This window comes from Orcinus orca, chromosome 2, assembly GCF_937001465.1.
Source record: "Orcinus orca chromosome 2, mOrcOrc1.1, whole genome shotgun sequence".
Lineage (NCBI taxonomy): Eukaryota > Metazoa > Chordata > Mammalia > Artiodactyla > Delphinidae > Orcinus > Orcinus orca.
This window is the reverse complement of record NC_064560.1, coordinates 99945238-99962342: the sequence shown is the minus strand read 5'-3', so window position 1 is coordinate 99962342 and position 17105 is coordinate 99945238. Positions and strand designations below refer to the sequence as shown.

The following is a 17105-nucleotide window of genomic DNA, read 5'->3' as shown; positions in this document are numbered from 1 at the left end:
TTGACCTTCGTAGGATGCCTCCTCTTCTCCCTGGTTCAAATTCCCTTTAAATTCCAGATTCCACTTCTCCTTAAAACTTTCAACTCTGCTCTGTCCACCCATCCATACCTATCTCCCACTGTTTTCCCCTCAGTCTAGGCGTGCTCCTGGAAGTCCCAGAATGTGTTATGCCTACTCTAGTCCCCTCTCCTACACATCTGACATCCACACCTCATCCAAGCTGCATGCCAAGTATCATCCCTCTGCCCCCAGAGTTAGGCTCATCCTCCTCTTTGCTTCTATCATCTCTTTACCTATTTCGTGTATGTATCGCACTGTATTTATTATATTTTTTTGCCCACTTGTCAATGTTTCCACCTTCCCAATGACAGAGTGAGCACTTTGAAGGCAGGAAGAGGCTGAGTCTTAGTCCAATCTATGCACAGTCCACGGTATATAGTGGATGCTAGATAAATGCTGATGAGTGATTTAACATGACTGAATAAATGAATAAACATCTGAGTCCAGGAGAGGAGGCCTGGCTCCAACCCATCCCTCTAAACAAGATCACATTTAGTGTTTATCATAAAGGCTTTGCATGTCCTTCTTAAAGAGTTGTTACCACTGGTCCACTTTCTGCCTTATCTATAATCCATCCCATTGATTTACACACACACACACACACACACACACACACACACACACATTCATATATACATACTCACATGCACATATTTCTTCCCTGAGTGGACCCCAGACCAAAACCAGAGAAATAAATGTCCCTCCCCCTGTTCTGTTCTCACTCAGACACATTAATTCTAAGCACAAGAGGAGAGAACCCAGGCCCAACAGGGATGGGCCAGCTGAACCCAAGCCAGTACCTTAGAAGTAAGGCTTCGTAGAGCAGGGTAATTGCCTATTTGGTTTTCTCACCTGCATGGCAGCTCTTGGCTTCCCCCTTCTATGTGGGAGGGGGACAGTCCTGGCTCAGAGGTCTCCCAGGTTATCCTCCCATCCCAGGCAGTCTGAAGGGAACCCACTGGCTGAGCGCTGGCCTCTGCAGGCCCAAGCAGATGGAGCACGACTGCGGAACCACTTCAAGGACCAACCTCTGCTCCTCTGCTGGGCCCTGCCTGCCAAGACAGGTCAGCGGAGTTATTCGTGGTACTCATTAGCACTTGCATAGCTCTTGAATTATTCCTATGTTGCTAAGTAGCCCCCAGAACACTGCAGACTCATCCTACTTTTGAAGTCCTTGTTTTGTAGGAGAATCCAAGAAGTTGATTCCAAGTCTTCCCTCCCGGCAGGGATCCCAGTAGAGCAGCACAGGGGGCAGCTGGCTGTTATAGAGAGTTGAAGCCAGGGACCATTTCTCCCCCAGGGATAGATGAGACCCACTGTGGCAAAGGGCCTCCCTGTCTGACTGCTTTGTTCTCATCTTCTGTGGATGACTGAGGTGGGAGGGAAATCATATGTCATTTACTCCGCTCCCTCAGTGCAAAGAATGCTGGCGGGGCCTGAGTCTAGATTCCAGCATCAACGTGCTCTGTGACTCAGGAAAGGGGCTCAGCCCCTTTGAACACTGGTCTCTAGTACCTGTCCTGCCCCCTTCGTAGAGAAAACCGTGATCACATATGTGAGTGGACTCTGAAGTATTAAGAAACATGTCAGTGTGTCTCAGTGGGTCACTGAAAGCTGTGACAGTTTGGGGAGAGGGACAGAAGCCAGACCCTCACTCCCACAGCTGGTTGTCAGAAGGCTTCAAAGAGCTGGTTCCTCCCTACTGCCTGCAGATGCTGTAACCGTGGAGGACAAAGAGCAAAGGATAGACTCCCAGGTTGTGGTCCCCCATGGGCCCTGAGCAGGTGCCACCCCTGGGTCATCTCAGAAGGGGGCTTGGGGACCAAGAGAAGGAGAGAAGGGAAGTGCCAAGTGTATTGGGTCAGCACCTCCTCACAACCCAAATAAGCAAAGCTAGATGTTGGGTGGAGGCTGTAGCAGTGATGGAAGGCACGCAACCACCGAGATTCCTGGGTTTTTTTTAATATTTCCGATCAGGCCCTGTGCTAGTCTGTTCTATACGTGAGAGAGAAGAGAGAAAAACGAGGAAAGCTGGTAATTACAGTTTCTAACCCACTGAAAGCATGGCAGGAACTGGCCCAGAAGCATCACCCCCTCACCCACACCACACTCCTTTATTACACACGTACACACACACACACACACACACACACACACACACACACACACATGTCCCAGCGTCCTTTACGATTTCTCTCAGGATGAGCAGAGGCCATTTTACCTCAGGGGCAGCAATGGCATCCTGGTCTCCCCAGGGGGGCAATCAGATCGCCCCACCCAGTCTCATTACACTGTTTTACCTGAGGATTGGTTTAAAACAACCAACCAGCCAACACCAGCCTTTTTCTGCCTTACTATTTCCTCTCTCCATCCCTCCTCCCATTAATCCTTCATGACATACTTGCTTCAAATGGAAGACTCACCCCACTTTCCTCCTCTGAGCCTACTTCTGTCAGCCTTCACCCATTGCTGAAGTCTGATTCAGGCCTCACCTCCCCCACGGAGGCTTCTGATGCTCCCTCTTCTCTGAATACTGGGCTACTTGCAGCTAATGTGTTTTGAGCACTTACTATGCCAGGCGCTGTGCTAAAAGCTCCAGGCATGAACCGTTTTCTTTCATCTTCCCAATAACCCTAAGATCTTCATTCATCAAATGAGGAAGCTAAAGCCTAGAAGATCACATAACTCACTAAGATTCACACAGCTACTAACTGGCAGAGCCGGGATTCAAACCCAAGTGTCCTGACTCTCAGCCAGTGTAGCAATGTACAAAGACAGTGGCTTTCCAGTCCACAGACCAGAGTTTTAAGTTCAGCCTCCAACACTGACAAACTTGGGGAAGTCCTAACACTCTGAGATTCGATCTCTTCATATAACCACATCAACTGTGGTTAGGATGACATGAGCTATCCCAGTAAAGCACATGCCCCTTTCCTGGTCTGTCCCATTACTTTAACACCCTTTCTAATGCCTTGTTCTCTCTGACCAGTCATCTCACAGGCAAGCTAGGAGATCAGACCCTTCAGGGGGAGACTAAGGTTTATGCTCTAGGTTCCTGCAACCTGGATAGCTACTCCAAAGGAAAGTTCCATAAATATATATATATATATATTTTTTTTTTTTTTTTTTTTTTTTGCATTACGCGGGCCTCTCACTGTTGTGGCCTCTCCCGTTGCGAAGCACAGGCTCTGGACGCGCAGGCTCAGCGGCCATGGCTCACGGGCCCAGCCGCTCCGCGGCATGTGGGATCTTCCCAGACCGGGGCACGAACCCGTGTCCCCTGCATCGGCAGGCGGACTCTCAACCACTGCGCCACCAGGGAAGCCCTCCATAAATATTTAAATTGCTTAATTGAAATCTTTAAAAGGATGCTTTTTCAAAATGCTTTGCCACTGTAGGAGTCAATGACCCAGATCAAATCAGGCTTTCAGAATCTGCTCTGCTCTTTCCCTGTCGCCTCTCCCACTCCTCTTCACCCACTTCTTGCTGTGGTGTATCCACAACATGAAAGGCCAGCTTGACTCCAGCTTCCTGCCCACTGCTCACCTTCAAGCTATAGCACCTGCCCTCTTGTCCCAACTCGTCTACCCCATCTGAGCCCCTGCAACCAGCCTGAGTCAGCCACGTTCCTCTCCCCAGGAAAGAAAGAGAAAAACCCATCAGGTCTCTGCTCTGCCTTGAGATTGAACATGTATCTGTCTTCTTCAGTCCCATCTCTCCAGCCCCTCTCCTGCCCTCTCCCTCAGGGGCCCAGCATTGGGTACTTACCACCTCTTCCAGTTTTCCATCGATCCCTTAGGATTCTCAACTGTTGTGCTCATCTGGGGGGGAAAAAAAAGTCAAATAAAGGTACTCATTATCTTTGAACATTTGATTTCGCAGTACAACTTGCATGACTCTCAAATATGAGGTCAATACACAAAAAAATCATTTAAATTGCCTGATATTAAACAATTCTGACCTAGAGAGTGAAGAGCTTTTTGAGTGATAGTTACATTGATAAAAGAGTCACAATGACAGGTTTCCAAGATGAAAGTAATGGATCAGAAAATAGAACAGTAGAGAAAACACAGATGAAAGGCAAATAACCCCACTTGAAATCCAAAGCTTTCATTTTGGGGGAAAATATTGCCAAAAGCACTATTTTGTGTTAAATAGATCATGATAAAAGGAGCACACACTTGCTGCCTCCTCGAGTTTTTATCCCCTAGTATCTGTGTCCCTTTCCATCTTTAAGTACAGTGGCCTTTGTTGTGACTGTTTCCTAGGCTGGTGATGCTGGTAAAGTAAGTGCTAAGGACACTTGTGGGTGGGTGGTGCCACCTGAGTGACAGAGCCAGGCTCCCCAGACCCCAACTCCTCGTCCACACGGTTAGCTGAGCCAAATGCCAGCCTGCCCTCCCCCACAGCTAGAGCTCCTTTTCAGTAAAAGAGCGCATATGACACATACTGAACTAGTACAAATAAAGCATTTTATTTAGAGTAAAATTTAAAAAACATATGAACATAAAGCCTCTGAACCGCTGTTCTTTCATTGCTATTTTCCACAGCCTAAGCCAGTCTTTGCGCCTGTCAGATTTGAGTCGAATGCACTTTTCTAACTCACCTTCAACCTTCTTGGAGTCGGTCCTAGAACTTTCAGTGGCTCCACCAGGCATCAAAACAGGTGGTGCCTTTCTTCCACTTTATCTTTAAAGTCTAAATAAAAGAATATTACCGTTACTGGTTTAGTTCTAGAGTAAAGACAAGCCCTATTATGGCAGCCCTGTCACTTCTCTCGGCATTTGGAGTTTCTATATCTCGTCCCTTTAGGGACCAGAAGATTCTTTGTCATATATGCCCCACATGTGCACATGTCACTCCTGTCCATCTGCTCAGAAGAGGTCAATTTCCCCCACTTTACTGCCTCCCTAACCTCAGCTCTTTGCCCTTTGGAGCATGGTATGCTTATTTACTGATTTATATTTACTTACAATTGGTACTTATGTATTCCAATGGTTTTTACACTGGCTTCTGACCCAGACTGCTCTTACATAGACCTCATGAAGATTTAAGATTTTAAAAATCGCATTTAGAAAGAATTCTGTGAAATTCCACATGAAAATGGAAAAGGTTTTAAATGGGAGATTAAAGTGATCAGTTAATAAAGATTACAGGAAATTACTGATTGCAGGGCTGGGCTGGACAGAAGAGACAAAGACAAAATGTCCAGCTGAGAGCAGGGGTAAGGTATGAGTCCAGCAGCATCACAGATCAGACCTCTAATGCGTGGAGTACAAAGAGGTTACAGTGAGCTAGAGGGAGCAGGTCAAGAGCTTGGGTCAGGTATTCAGGTGTCTGGGAAATCAGCTGGTGCAGGAAGGTCCAGACAAGTTTTGGGGGTCCAGGACCGGGAAGTTAGAGAGTGCAGTCAACACCAATAACACATCCAAAGAGTGCCAAGCTCTCTGTCCTCTGTGATCTACTCTCTGTGGTGTGTGGTCAAACCAGGTACATATAGGTACACATGAAACTAGAGAGAGAACCATAGCTACTGATGTCTGTAGCTCCTAATTGCCACAGGGGCCGAGGTGTTAGTTGTTCTGTTGTGTATCTAGAAATCCTCTGAAGTTCTATCAAGCCTCATCCCCTGATGATTAAATGCCAATTGTGAAACAGGGAGACTTACTCCCAAAACCAACAGATGTTTGGGCTGTCATCATTATGCCTGTTTTAAACTCATTTGTGATTTCAATGTGAAGTCCTGTCTGTGTTATTTATTAGAAATCACTTATATAAGATTATTTGGAAAATCATACTAGTCCTGAGGTATCTATCCATCTCAATGATTCATCTCTTACAGCAATGCAATCTGGCATCTTGTAGGAGCATTTGGTCAACTTTCCATCTCATCAACCTAAAAAAGTTCTAGAAATCTCCCACACTTTTTAAGGTGGCCTTTATCAGATACTTTAGTTTCATGAAAGGTAGACTAATGTTTTCCATCTTGTATACAATGCATTCTCTAATTATAGGGTTAGCCACTTAGCTCTCTGGACTTACGTTTTCTCACATATAAAATTAATCAATAGACTACATTGTTGCCATGGCTCCTAATTTCTAAGGATCTAGTTATTTTAAGCACTTTGTTAGCTGTCTTGACCAAAATGACATCACAGGTGAGAAACAGGCTGCAGAGACCAAAATTCTTCTCTGGTTTATACTGTCAGGGAGAAAGAAATTTTCCTACCCTTTTAGGTTCTTCTGGCTGGTCTAAGGATTAAATCGACAGGAGACAGATTAACAGGAGAAAAATCAAACAAAAGTTTAATAACATGTACATGGGAGAGACCCAGGAGAACGGAGTAACTTGCCAAAATGACTGAAGCCCTCACCTTAAAAACTATCTTTAACCGAAGACAAAAAAAGGATGTTGGGGGTAGTGGTTTGGGACTTCAAAGGGCAGGAAGGCAATTCACAGGAAGATGGAAAAGCAAATGTTTGGCAAATAAATGTTTGCTGGGCCACCACAGAGACAATGGGACACAGAGTGGACTCCGATCTCTAGGCTCTACTGAGTCTCCCTCACCACACTTAGCCCACATTCTTTGCAGGTATCTCTGGCGATAGCTCAATTTTGGGAACAGGTCCTCTATCTAAGTTCTTTTAGGCACTTAGGGAGAAAGTCAAAGTGTTTTCCTGAGTCTTTGGGCCTTGATTGTTTTCAGCTCAAAATAATCTGCCTGCCAAAGAGACTTTTGGGGGTGGCAAGATTTGCTCCCCTACAATACCCATTAGGTCAGAGCCAACCGCTTCATATGTTGTTTGCGTTATTTGCTGCTAAACACATCATGACCTTGTCCACATTAAAGGTCATCTTCTATTTTTATGCCCATTCACATGGCCCCGTTTCATCATTACGAGCAGCTGAGCATCTTAACTCCTAAAATGCATATGGATTCTTTCTTCTCTTACCAGATCAAATAAAATTCTTATATGATAGATAGTAAAGTCACTTTTCATAGCTCTTCATTCAGAAAATGATCTCAATTTTTGTGATGCCTTTATTCTAATGAATAACAATTACAGTTTTCAAAGCACTTTTCAGACATCCGTTGCCTTATCTGACCCCTCACAATAATCCCATTTCCTTTTTATTATAAAGTAGTTTGTAACACAATATTCCTACCCATGTGTAAAAGTTGTAACAACTTCTCTTCCTAATAAACTTTGGCATGAAATTTTATCAAATCCTTTCGGTAGTTATATACATTTTTTTCATTCATTGTATTCCTACCCAAATGCCTGCTTACCTGGGGAAAGAAATCTGGTAGACCCATGAAGCATGAATCCAGCTTCCAGAGTGTCCCTGGAACGCACAGCCGCAATGGCCTTCAGTGATCACCTGTCCCACCCACCGACCCCTGAACATGGGATCTTGTTCCCAGTGACCAAAAGGCACTCATCTCTCAGGGGCTTCCTGGTTTGGGTGCAGAACCTTTGATTATAGGCTCCTGATCTCTGTAAACTCCCCTGAGTAGCACCTCAGCTAACAATTTCTGATTTGCACACGTCAGGTCTCACTTGATGGCTTTTCCTGGTCTCTCTCGTAAGCATTTTTTTCTTGCTTCAAAGCTGCCCTTTCCCCAAGATGGCTGCTTTGACTAAATGAATCAGTGCCAACCTTTGTGATCTGCTGCCAGCTTTCCTGGGCTTCAGTCAGCCTGTTACAGAGGCCTCTGGTCTTCCTACCGGCCGTTTGTTCTGCTCCTTTTTCCTCCTAATTAATGCCTGCGTCTTATCTGAGTGGCCCTTCTCAAACAGAGTTACTGAGTGATTGATGTGTTTGGTTGTGTTTTCTTTTGGAACCCCTCCGGATCTGCCCAGACTTGAATTAATTGGGCTTTGCTCACTGTTGCAGAGTGATTCGCCCACCACGTATCCCTTACATCGAATCCTGCTCACCACTTAGAAAAAACCACAGTTAGAGACTGTTTGGCAAGTCTTAGTGCTCACACGGTTTCCAACTGAGGGTCAAGGACGGCTCAGCAGTTGAGAGCTTGGGCTCTGAGGTCAGCCGGAACTGCCTCTGACACAATGCTCTTGACAAGGTACGGAAGCTCCTAAACTTCAGTCTCCGAGCCTATAAGAATAATAGGACCTACTTCATAGAAATGTTGAGAAGATCAATCAAAATGATGCATGGAGAATGCTCAGTACTTGGTAAATACCCAATGAGAGTTATTACTGATTATCCCACTCAAACCTTGGGGATACGCAAAGCAGTTCATCTTACCCCCAGATAATGGACGAAAACACTGGGCTCAGAGAGGGCACATGGCTCACTCTATGCCACACAGCCTGTGCATGAGCCACAGCAAAGCCAGGGCCTGAATCCAGGTCCTCTACCTCCTAGACTCACACGGTTTCCACTTCCCTAGCAACGCCTCTCAGAGCCAAGACCTGAGTCTTCTACAACAGTGGTTCCCAAAGTGTGGTCCCCAGACCTATCTCATCAGCATCACCTGGGAACGTGTCAAGCATATCAGTTTTGGGGTCCCAGACCTAATGAATCAGAAACTCTAGGGGTGGGGCCCAGTAATCCAGGCATTAGCAAGGCCTCCAAGGGACTCTGATGCTCACTCAAGTCTAAGAACCACTGCTCTATGGAATAATAATGTCTCTCTTGATCTAACTCCTGAGATGGATGGTCCATAAATCACACTGTGATCCCCAACTTGAGTTACCCCTTCCAGCTCTGTGATATTATCCTCACCAGGAATTTGTGGTTAATACCTACTATACTGTTCAACTGTGGTGTGGTTCTCACCCCTGGACACACATTAGACTAATCATCTAGGGAACTTTAAAAATAACACAAAGGCCCACCCCAGAGCAGTTAGAGTTCAGTTGTAAAGACAGCCTAGATTGAAAACCCCAGCGACAGAGCTGCCCTGTACAGACTCCATGGCACTCTGCTGGGCTGGGAATATTTTACCACATTAAGGCTTGTGTGCTTTACAATCCACTTTCATTAAATTGGTTTCTTTCCTTCCTGTGAACCTGGGTTCCTCAGTCTGGTCAAGCCCTCCTCTTCGTGCCCACTTATTTGCACAGCTGCTAGCATTCGCACAGAGGTGTTTACTTAGTATATCTCAGCTGTGCTGCCCCTGTCCACACCCAGGGTTGTCCTGTTTGATCTAAAAAGGTAATGACAAGGTATGATAAACATTAAGCATTGACTCACTATCATTCTTATTTTTCTTCTAATAACTTAGAAGGGATAAGAGAAAATAGTTTTATGATCATGTTGGAGTATTAAGGATCCCAAGCTCACTCCCTGGCCCACCAGGATCACAGCCATACACACACAGTACTGGTTACTAAGAAAGAGCACAGTGTAAGCCTTTCTGACCCTCTCATTGGATGGGAGCATCCGGCTTGGGCCTGAGGCCATCGTGAGGCCTCTGTTCCAACATCCTCTAGATGGAAAATCAGCAGTCTTCCAAAAAAGGGCCAGCCCAATTGCCCACCTGGCTCAGGTAAGGAGGCTGAGAAGATTGGGGCTGCCTCCCTCACCCCAGGAGGGCTGGCCACCGTGTTTACAGCCCAGAGCAGAGGAAGACCCTAGTCTTTGCTAGACTCCCTCCATAGAAGTGACCCACTCTCCAGTAAAATTCTAGTTACTACCAAAGAAGTAGATTCTATTTATTAATGAATGAGGCTTCTGGGGAAGAAATAAGAAAAGAATAGGAAAAAGGCAGATACTCTTTTCCCAGCACCTCTCCAAGAGAATCCAGGAGTTGGTGGACTTTGAACCCTGTACAGATGGAGGAGAAGAGCTTCCCTCTATCCGTGGGCAGAGCCAGGCTTTATGAGGCCTGAAGACCCAGATAGTTTGGGATGGGGAGAAAAGGCTCACTTTAAGAAAAAGAACACAAAATTACAAATACAAAATTAGATATGAAAGTACAAAAAACACCTTGCAAGTGAGGGCCTTAGTTTAAATTTCATTTGCTGCAGAGTAAATTCACCTCTACCAAGACTGTATTTTTTAAATTGTTCTGGATTTTTTTTCTCTTTTAATCATTTATTATATCTTGATTTTACAGCTTCAAGTATTAAACACATTCTAGGTCTAGCAGCGTTTTTGTTTTCTTTTTAACATCTTTATTGCAGTATAATTGCTTTACAATGGTGTGCTAGTTTCTGCTTTATAACAAAGTGAATCAGTTATACATATACATATACACCCATATCTCTTCCCTCTTGTGTCTCTCTCCCTCTCACCTTCCCTATCCCACCTCTCTGGGTGGACACAAAACACGAAGCTGATCTCCCTGTGCTATGCGGCTGCTTCCCGCTAGCTGTCTGTTTTACATTTGGTAGTGTATATATGTCCATGCCACTCTCTCACTTTGTCCCAGCTTACCCTTCCCTCTCCCCGTATCCTCAAGTCCATTCTCAAGTAGGTCTGTGTCTTTATTCCCATCTTGCCCCTAGGTTCTTCATGACCATTTTTGTTTTTGTTTTTTAGATTCCATATATAATGTGTTAGCATATGGTATTTGTTTTTCTCTTTCTGACTTACTTCACTCTGTATGACAGACTCTAGGTCCATCCACCTCACTACAAATAACTCAATTTCGTTTCTTTTTATGGCTGAGTAATATTCCATTGTATATATGTGCCACATCTTCTTTATCCATACATCTGTTGATGGACACTTAGGTTGCTTCCATGTCCTGGCTATTGTAAATAGAGCTGCAATGAACATTGTGGTACATGACTCTTTTTGAATTATGGTTTTCTCAGGGTATATGCCCAGTAGTGGGATTGCTGGGTCATATGGTAGTTCTATTTTTAGTTTTTTAAGGAACCTCCATACTGTTCTCCGTAGTGGCTGTATCAATTTCCATTCCCACCAACAGTGCAAGAGGGTTCCCGTTTCTCCACACCCTCTCCAGCATTTATTGTTTGTAGATTTTTTGATGATGGCCATTCTGACAAGTGTGAGATGATATATCTCATTGTAGTTTTGATTTGCATTTCTCTAATGATTAGTGATGTTGAGCATCCTTTCATGTGTTTGTTGGCAATCTGTATATCTTCTTTGGAGAAATGTCTATTTAGGTCTTCTGCCCATTTTTGGATTGGGTTGTTTGTTTTTTTGATATTGAGCTGCATGAGCTGCTTGTATATTTCGGAGATTAATCCTTTGTCAGTTGCTTCATTTGCAAATATTTCCTCCCATTCTGAGGGTTGTCTTTTCATCTTGTTTATGGTTTCCTTTGCTGTGCAAAAGCTTTTACGTTTCATTAGGTCCCATTTGTTTATTTTTCTTTTTATTTCCATTTCTCTAGGAGGTGGGTCAAAAAGGATCTTGCTGTGATTGATGTCATAGAGTGTTCTTCCTATGTTTTCCTCTAAGAGTTTGATAGTGTCTGGCCTTACATTTAGGTCTTTAATCCATTTTGAGTTTATTTTTGTGTATGGTGTTAGGGAGTGTTCTAATTTCATTCTTTTACATGTAGCTGTCCAGTTTTCCCAGCACCACGTACTGAAGAGGCTGTCTTTTCTCCACTGTATATTCTTGCCTCCTTTATCAAAGATAAGGTGACCATATGTGCGTGGGTTTATCTCTGGGCTTTCTATCCTGTTCCATTGATCTATATTTCTGTTTTTGTGCCAGTACCATACTGTCTTGATTACTGTATCTTTGTAGTATAGTCTGAAGTCCAGGAGCCTGATTCCTCCAGCTCCGTTTTTCGTTCTCAAGATTGCTTTGGCTATTCGGGGTCTTTTGTGTTTCCATACAAATTGTGAAATTTTTAGTTCTAGTTCTGTGAAAAATACCAGTGGTAGTTTGATAGGGATTGCATTGAATCTGTAGACTCCTTTGGATAGTATAGTCATTTTCACAATCTTGATTCTTCCAATCCAAGAACATGGTATATCTCTCCATCTGTTTGTATCATCTTTAATTTCTTTCATCAGTGTCTTACAATTTTCTGCATACAGGTGTTTTGTATCCTTAGGTAGGTTTATTCCTAGATATTTTATTCTTTTTGTTGCAATGGTAAATGGGAGTGTTTTCTTAATTTCACTTTCAGATTCTTCATCATTAGTGTATAGGAATGCAAGAGATTTCTGTGCATTAATTTTGTATCCTGCAACTTTACCAAATTCATTGATTAGCTCTAGTAGTTTTCTGGTAGCATCTTTAGGATTCTCTATGTATAGTATCATGTCATCTGCAAACAGTGACAGCTTTACTTCTTCTTTTCCGATTTGGATTCCTTTTATTTCCTTTTCTTCTCTGATTGCTGTGGTGAAAACTTCCAAAACTATGTTGAATAAGAGTGGTGAGAGTGGGCAACCCTGTCTTGTTCCTGATCTTAGTGGGAATGGTTTCCGTTTTTCACCATTGAGGACGATGTTGGCTGTGGGTTTGTCATATTTGGCCTCTATTATGTTGAGGTAAGTTCCCTCTATGCCTACTTTCTGTAGGGTTTTTATCATAAATGGGTGTTGGATTTTGTCAAAAGCTTTCTCTGCATCTATTGAGATGATCATATGGTTTTTCTCCTTCAATTTGTTAATATGGTGTATCACATTGATTGACTTGCGTATATTGAAGTATCCTTGCATTCCTGGAATAAACCCCACTTGATCATGGTGTATGATCCTTTTAATGTGCTGTTGGATTGTTTTGGATTGTTTTTTTTTTTAATCACAGAAGTGATTAAGAGAGCTCAAATAATGGCGTTTATGCCAGTTACATACAAGGATCCTGCATATCTCAAAGACCCTAGTATCACATCTTGATCACTCCTCAGTGAACATCCTTCCCAATGCTAGATGATTTTCCATCATCTTCATTATCTTCGTGCAATATGTTCTTTGAAACCAAAAGACTCTGTACATGGAAATTTGTTCAGGTAAAATAGGGTATTCACAGGTGCAAACACAAAGACAAGCTTTTAATTTATTGACTTTATTTTTATTAGGTAATACATCGCACAGCTCACTGTTCAAAGGGTACGAAAGGGTCTATAGTGATAAAGTCTGAATAAATTTTATAAACTTTAAAAATAAAATGCGTTTTTATAAAATGCATTTTGTCTATTACGAAAGTAATATTCGCTTAATACAGAATTTTTAAAAACAAAAATACAGGAAAAAATCAAATTTAACCTCAGGATCCAAAGTCAAACTTAAAATCTTTCCAACACATTCCAAACATAAGTAGATAAAGGTGGAGACTTGTCCTTTTGTCTGCCTGCCTTTCGTCTTCCTAATACCTAACAGCTCTCTAATATTCCAAGCAAGGGGGGAGAAATGGGCTTCCATAAACAAAGGTGGAAAGAGTTGAAGCATGGCAGCATTTTGTGGGGAAAATTATAAACTTTTGAAATGTACAGCAGCCTCAGCACATACCCAGTGATCTAGGAGTGGCTTTCAGCCAAGTACCTGTTCCATTCCATCAGGGATGACTGCCGTATGGAGGGTTGTGAGATGACACCATGCTCAGTGTGGAAGAATGCTGTGCTCCCGTCAGCCATGTCTGTCATGGTCACAGGAGAGGGAGAGACTATCTGAATGCCACACACATGTCATAGTGATCTAGGGGTGGGTTAAACAGTGACTGGAGATCCATCTAGAGTCAGTGCTCCAAAAATGTGACTCAACTAAATGAGTGAATTAAACCAACCAGAAATGCATGACTATCCACTTCTTGTTGTGTAGAAAGGCTTAGGAAAGGCAGGTGTCTAAGGGTGATCCTCTACCCTCCCCCTCCCCTCACCCAATCATACCTGTCATTCTTGATAACTCTCCGGCCCGCAGCCCAGCCGCATGCCCTTTCCCTTCTCTGAATCCCCCTTGGGCTCCCCTCCTTCTGACTCTTGCCCGTCTCCCCACTGAAGCTCCCTGGTGGCAGGGACCCAGGTGTGTACTTCTTCTCATTACCTTCCTTCATGCCTTGCACAGCATCCCTGACAGACTGTGAACTTTCCAAATTTGCCAAATGTAATTAAGCTCTTTGGGCTCCTAAATCTGTTGAGCTACACTCCTCAGCCCCTCAGACACTTACTGGCTACTTACTCTGCCCTTTGCATTCAGAGTTGAAGAAGATCTAGCTTCTTCCGTTAAGGGGCTTATAGTCTGAGAGGGGAGAAAAACATATACATAAATCATTATAATTAAATTATAAAACTATAAATATTATAAGTTTACAATGTAATTATAATTAAATCATTATACTTAGTTAAATTAGACATCATAAGAGCAACTAAGTGCCAGGTATGGCTGCTAAGCATTTTCCCTACATACTGTGTTTCATATAATCTTTACAATGGCCCTGAGAGACTTACTAATATTATCCCCATTTTCCAAATAAAGAAACTGAAGCTTAGAGCATTTAAGGCACTCACCAAGCTAGTCAATGAAGAAGCCATGATTCAAACCCAAGTATGTCTATGTTGTTAATCAAAGGGGAAGGGGGTCATTTCAATTTGGGTTTGACTAAGAAGGGTGAGTGTTTCGGGTAACTCTAAAACCACCACCACTACCACCCTCCAACACTGGCACAGGGGAGCTGGACAGCCAGCTGGAGGGGCAGGACAGCAGCCAGAAGAAATATCCACTGAAGTCCCAACTACTCAGACCCAACACCTCAACCAAGGACAGCCTCGCCCTGGCCCAGGGTGTCAGTCCCTGAACGTCAGCTCAGAGCAGGGATGGCTGCTGGGAGTGTGTGGTTCCTGCGTTTCCTGCACACATGCTGCTGGGGCGGGTTTTATGTGACCAGAGAGAGGCAGGGAAAAATGATGAGAAATCAGAGATCTGCCAGAGAGTCAGAGATGAACCACAGGAAATGCTCTTGTCTAAAAATATGCCATTTCTGAAAGGAAAACAGTCATTAGAGGGTGTGAGAAGCCCCCGTGGTGAGGAAGGCAAAACAGTACGACTCACTGGGAGGCCAGTGGAACAACAGAGAAACCCATTACCCACCCATTTCCTGTGCGATTAGCGAGACTTTAGGAGGCTGAAAGGCAAACAGACAAAATGACAACCCACAGACAGAACTCCAGGGGAAATGTCTGGGGACAGCATCCGAAGATGCAGCCGGGAGGTAGGAGGAAAAGAAACTGTTCCAGTTAATATTTTTCTCACGTCAGCTGGCTCAGCTATGGATTTGGTGATAATTTCCTGTGTACTTACTATATGCCAGGCACAGTGAGGGGCTTTGCCTACATCACCTCCTGCCTTCCTTTAAACAACTCAGAGGAGGAGGAACATGAGTCTTAGAGGTTAGGTGACTTGTCCAAGGTCACGGAGCTGGTAAGGGACAAAGACAGGCTTCGTGCCAGGTTCCGTGACCCCAAATCTCTTGCTCATTCCAGCATACCAAGCTGCCTCCCAAAGGATCAAGTGTCCTAACCATCCCCAACCTACGCAAGTCAGGACCAGTTACTCTAGTCTTCCTGGAAGGCTACAGCCATTTGACGTTCTCTATCTTGTCTCAAGTTGAGGCAAATCTGGTTAAAAGGAACGTCGCCACCTTTTCATGACTCACTGTCAGCTAAAACTGCAGCCACACCAGATCCATCTACTCACCCAGGAATTGTGTCGTCTTGGAGTGGGAGGGTAACGCTTAAGCCACTTGATCCGAAACCCTTTTGTATCCATTGTGAGGCTACTGTCCCTCCTCTGCTGAGAGCTCCAGGGACTGGGGCAGGCAGCATGGGGACCTCAGGTGGAAGAGTTCTTCCAGGGGCATCCTGACCACTAGGGAGCACATCCTCTGAGCTGGGAGCAGGAAAGAGCGCTTTAAAAGCATTTCTCATCCACCCTCCTCCACCCTTGACGTAGGCGGTTTGTCACCATCTTGTAGACAAGGAAACAAGTCTCCCTTATGCTGAGCCCAGATCTAGCATCTTTTGGCTCTCACTCACATGTCAGAGTTTGATGTTCAGGAACACAAAGAGCTAGGTCTCCGCCATGAACACATGAAGGGTCACGGTGAGGGTAACAGCTTCCTCAGCCCCTCAACCCAGGCTAAACATCCTCAGGCTCCTCGACTCCCCTCTCTGTACACAGTCCTCATCCCCTCATGGACACACAGTCCCTCTCACACTGGGACAGCCAGAACTGGCTGGTGAGTCTCCAGGTCCCCATGGACCCAGGACCTCAGTCCAGGGGCCAAAGCAGAGAGGTGCCCATCTCTGTCTACCAAACTGCCCGTGCTGAGGAAACTAGTGATTTCTCAAATGCCACCTTACACGGCCCCTTCTCAGGCCTCCCTTGTCAGACCTCCCCGAGCCAGAGCGCTGAAGTCACCGTGGACCGCTCTCTCTCCCTCCCCCACATCTGGCCAGTCACTGACTCCAGCTGGCCCTCACCCCATCGTGTCTCTCACACGCCTCCCTTCCCTACGCCCCCATTGCTCCTGTCCTCTTCACACCCTTACCCCGCTTCCCTGCACTCCTGCTCTAGGCTCTTAGCGGGTCCCACTCTCCTATCCACCCTTCACCCAGCAATCCTAGTGATCTTTCAGAGAGGCAGATTTAGTCATGCTTCTTCCCAGCTTAAAATCCGTCAATAGCTCGTCACGGCCTCCGGAGAAAATGCAACTTAGCCTGGCCACCGAGGCCCTCCGCCACCTCCCGTTGCCTGCTTGCCGACTCTCTCCAATGACCTACAGCTTCCTGAATATGGCCTCCTTCCTCTCCTCTGCCCAACAAACTCTTGTTGTTCCTTCAAGACCCAATTCGAGTGTCTTTTCCCCCTTACACCTTCCCTGACCTTCCTGCCCTCAAATCAGAGGTGACTGTCCCCCTCCTGTTTCCCATGACCACACCTCACAGTCACCCCAGCTGAGGCACTCCCAGAACTACACTGCAGCTGCAGCTGATTCACAAGTCTGTCTCTACCAGTGAACCACAAAACTGTGAGAAGCTGGCATCTGTGCTAGGCCTTGAGCAATAAATGGATTTACAACAAAGGGAGATGTTGAAGGACCACACGAGCTAAATCATGGCATTCAGTCCCCATGACAATGC

The 17105-nt window shown here is 44.8% G+C and overlaps 1 protein-coding gene and 1 long non-coding RNA gene across 2 annotated transcripts in view; one reads left to right on the top strand and one right to left on the bottom strand.

Annotated features, from left to right (window-relative positions):
• LIPC (lipase C, hepatic type) overlaps window positions 1-17105 on the top strand; it is a 161091-nt gene that overhangs the window by 38987 nt on the left and 104999 nt on the right. The gene's annotated exons all lie outside the window — the stretch shown is intronic.
• LOC117203154 (uncharacterized) lies at window positions 3825-16288 on the bottom strand. Its single transcript, XR_004485805.2, has 3 exons — window positions 15661-16288; window positions 4667-4758; window positions 3825-3881 (listed from the first exon to the last, which is right to left on the bottom strand). It is a non-coding gene; the product is annotated as an uncharacterized LOC117203154 (long non-coding RNA).